The sequence below is a fragment of the Sorex araneus genome, chromosome 2, assembly GCF_027595985.1.
Source record: "Sorex araneus isolate mSorAra2 chromosome 2, mSorAra2.pri, whole genome shotgun sequence".
In the NCBI taxonomy this organism is placed as follows: domain Eukaryota; kingdom Metazoa; phylum Chordata; class Mammalia; order Eulipotyphla; family Soricidae; genus Sorex; species Sorex araneus.
In genome coordinates, this window is record NC_073303.1 from 249,082,113 (window position 1) to 249,086,334 (window position 4,222).

At 60.7% G+C, this 4,222-nt stretch overlaps 1 protein-coding gene across 1 annotated transcript in view; it reads left to right on the plus strand.

The window, feature by feature from the left end:
* GPRIN1 (G protein regulated inducer of neurite outgrowth 1) overlaps positions 1 to 4,222 on the plus strand; it is an 18,898-nt gene continuing 14,676 nt past the window's right edge. Inside the window, exon 1 of the mRNA XM_055127054.1 lies at positions 1 to 168. The gene's annotated coding sequence lies outside the window, so the exon portion shown is untranslated. The remainder of the gene's footprint in view (positions 169 to 4,222) is intronic.

Genomic DNA, 4,222 nt, shown 5'->3' on the forward strand with positions numbered 1-4,222 from the left:
GGGCGGGGCGCGGGGCGGGAGCGCGGAGCCGGCGCGGGGGACGGCGGCGCCGAGTCGCGGGTGCGCTCGCCAGCCCGGCCGGAGGCAGCCGAGGCCGCTCGGGTGGCGGCGACGGCCGGAGCCAGAGCGCAACGCGCCCAGGAGGAGCCGGAGCGGCGGCCGCGCGAGGTAAGCGTCGCGCCCGCCATCCCCGCCCCCGACCCCGGGGACCGACGGTGTCCACCCCCTTTTGCTGCCCGCACGAGCCGCTCGCTGTCCAGGGTCCTGAACCGCGCGGCTGGCCGAGCTCGGGCGCTGCGCGCGGGGGGCGCCTCGCGTGCGCCCGCGCTGTGTGTGTGTGCGCGCGCGGCCCTGGAGGGGATCGGGGGTCCCTGTCCAGGCTCCTTACTGGAGCGGGCCGGGGGCGGGTCCCGAGAGCCCCCGGAGGGGGCTGTGCGGGCCGGCCGCCCGCGCTGGAAGCCCCGCGCCCCGCGCCCCGCCTCGCCGCTGGCGCTCGCTTTGTTCCGCGCGGCCGTGAGGGAGGGGGCGCTTCCCGCCAGAGCCGGGTAGAGGGGTCCACCCGCGCTGATTTCTTTCCCCGCCCACCCCACCCTCTCATTCACCGGCCATCGCATCCACGCCGTGGGGGCCATACTCGGGGGGGAGGGTCGCACACCTTCCCCGTACCAGGCCACGATTCTTTCTGCCCGCACACCGGCCCGTGGTCATTCCAGCAGAGCCAGCCACACGGCCACCTGTGCACCCACTCAGACGACGGAGCGGGGAGCCTTGGGTACGCACTCAGCTCAGCAATTGCCCCCCCCAACCCCACTCCCCGCCAACCGGCTGGGGCCCTCTGATCGCCATCACACCCATCTGGGGGGGGGTCCTCGTGGATACCTCCCACACCACTGTGTTGACTGTCACACACCCGCCCAGCTAACACCGTCCCTCCGGTAGCCTGGCCAACCGCACCCACTGCCCACACTCTCCACGCCCCTGGCCCCAAAAGCTCAGTCTGGTCACTCTGGCCCTGGCCGAGTGGGTGAGGGGTGGGGGTTTACCTTTGAAAGAAGCTCCCAGCTGATGACCCTTCGCTGGACGCGACGCCTACAGATGCTCAGAGATGGGAGGGGCAGCAAATGGGAATCGTCGTACACATACACACACACAGACAGACACACACACATGCACACACACACACACGAACACTCACAGGTGTACACACCTGTCGAAGTCCTGATGTTTGGGTGGATTATTGTCACCAGGAGCATTGGTACACGCTGGGCAGCAATCCTGCAATGGGTCATGGGGCAGCTGTCAGGCCTGTGAGGGCAGAAGGGGCTGGACCCCCGCGCAGCCCCAGGATGTGGCTTCCCTTTGGGATGGCCCATGTCACTCAGACATTTCGTCCTATCTGCGTAGCTCACAGCCTGCCCACCAGATTGGATTTTTTTTTTGGGGGGGGAGGTGCACCCGACAATGCTTTGTCCTGGCTTTGCGTTCAGGGATCGCTCCTGAAGGGGTTCAGGGGACCCGCGGGGGTGCCAGGGATCGAACCCAGAGCCAACTGCGTGCAAGGCCAGTGCCCTCCCCACTGGGCTATCACTCCGGCTCCAGTATACCAGATTCTTACTGAGCAAAAACCACCAAGTGGCCAGGGCTGATATACAGCTGGACCCTGGCGGTCCTTGCACCCCAGGATCTGAACGGCGTTTCTCCGTAGGTCTGGGCCCGTGCTGTGTCTGTTTCCACAAGTGGCTGTGTGCATGTCTGTGGGGGGCGGGGGAGCAGGGGGTGGGAGGGAGCCTTTGATTTCTCTCCTGGGTCCTGGACCAAGCATCCATGTCTGCAGGGAAGATGCTTTGTTTTGTTTGGGTTTGGGGGCCACACCTGGTAGTGCTCAGGGCTTGCTCCTGCCTCTGTGCTCAGGGGCTCGGGGGACCCTAGGGGGGTGCTGGGATTGAGCCAGGTCGGCCCTGTGCAAGGCAGATGCCCTACCTGCTGTATGATCGCCCCAGCCCGGATAGACGCAGCAGGTGTGGGATAGATCCAGCTAGATAGACTCAGAGAGACCCAGCTTCCTGCTGTCCCGGCCGGGAGGTCTCGGTGTTGTGTTTTCATCCAGGAAGTGGGCTGGGAATACCCCAGCAGAGCTCGAAGAAGGAAGGAGAGGGCTCAAGGGGGGAGATGGGGGTGAAGAGAGGCCTACAGGGTCCCTTCAAAGCCGGGCAGGTCTGGCAGAACCTGCAACAAGTCCAGGTAGGATCCTTTTCTTTTTGGAGGGAAAGGGAAATTAGGCCACATTCAGCAGTGCTCAGGAGTCACTCCTGGTGGAGAACCGTTTGGGATGCCGGAGATCAAACCAGGGTTACCTGCTTGTCCTGTCTCTCTGACCTGCCTTCTTTTTTTGCACGGGGGTTTGGCCTGATGGTGCTCAGGGCTCACGTCTATCTCTCTCTAATCCCTGTAGTCAGGAATTACTCCTGGCGGGGCTCTAGGAATCATTCAAGGATCAAACCCGGGTCGGCTGCCTGCCAGGCAAGTGCCTTATCCACTGTCCTATCCCTCTGGCCCGTCTCCCTGGACCCCCCTCTTAAGACCCTCCTCTACTCCCCCCCCCACCAGCCCCTTCTCTGCACATCTTAAGCCCAGGGCTGGGCCAGCAGTTTGGGCGAGAATGACAGCTCCCTGCTCCCTTTCACAGAATGAGAAACCGAGGCACAAAGGATGGAAAGACTCATCGACATGAAACTAGTTCCTGGCTTGAGCGGGGGCTGAACTCCATATCTTTTTTGTTGTTGTTGTCGTTGTTGTTTGTTTTGGGGCCATATGTGAGTGCAGGGACTGAACACAGGAATGCAAGGCAAACGCCTTCCCTGTTGTACTATTATTCTAGTCTCTTTTTAGAGGGGGGCTTCCCCACCCCCCACTGTGGTGGTGGGGGCTATCCAGGCTCTGCAGTGCTCAGCAATTATTTTTTTTTCCTTCTTCTTTTTCAGTCACACCTGGCAATGCACAGGGGTTACTCCTGGCTCATGCACTCAGGAATCAGTCCTGGGGGTGCTTGGGGGACCCTATGAAATGCTGGGAATTGAACCCGGGTCAACCCCGTGCAAGGCAAACGCCCTCCCCGCTGTGCTATCACTCCAGCCCCTGCTCAGCAATTGTTGGGAGGCCAGTGAGGTGCCGAGCATTGAACCCAGAACCTTGTGACCACCAAGAATGAATTCCAGGGGCTGGAGCAATAGCACAGCGGGTAGGGCTTTTGCCTTGCACGCGGCCGACCCGGGTTCGATTCCCAGCATCCCATAGGGTCCTCCAAGCACCCCCAGGAGTGATTCCTGAGTGCATGAGCCAGGAGTAACCCCTGAACATTGTCCGGTGTGATCAAAAAAAGAAAAAAAAAAAGAATAAATTCCAGCCCTCTGAACCATCTTCCCGGCCGCTTTTTTATTTCTTGGCCCCTACCAGATGGTGCTCAGGGTTTGCTCCCAGCTCTGTGCTCAGGAATCACTCCTGGTGGGGCTCAGGGGGACCCTGTAGGGTGCCAGAGATTGAACCCGAATTGGCCATATGCAAGGCAAGCACCCTCCCCACTGCACTATCACCCCAGCCCCCTCCTCGACCTCATGACCCGCAACTTTTATTTCTCTTGATTGGGTGGGCACCCGAGCAGGGTTCAGGAAACCCAGGGGCCACTGGCAGTGACCAGCCCAGAGGTTTGGAGCTAGAGCCTAAAAGATGGGGTGCTGCTTCATCAAGGTAACCCCAGCGACGCCCAGGAATGCATGTGGTGCTGGGAATCAAATTGGGGGTGTGCACATTACCCCCTGCACTGTCTCTCAAGCCCCTGATCTCGAAGCTGCGAACTCCCAGGCCAATGCCCGGGACCAGCCCCGGGTGGACGTGCCTTAAGCAGGGATACCTTGAGGACTAAGCAAAGAGACAGAGCGGGGTGGAGCAAGAGTCCAGCGGGGAGGGCGTTTGCCTTGCACATGGCTGACCCAGGTTTGATTCCTCCATCCCTCTCAGAGAGCCCAGCAAGCTACTGAGAGTATCGCGCCTGCACGGCAGAGCCTGGCAAGCTACCCGTGGCTATTCGATAAGCCAAAAACAGTAACAACAAGTCTCACAGTGGAGACGTTACTGGTGCCTGCTCGAGCAAATCGATGAACGAGACAACAGTGCTACAGTGCTTTATGTATATAGAAGGAGACAGAAAGAAGGGTGAAAAAGCATG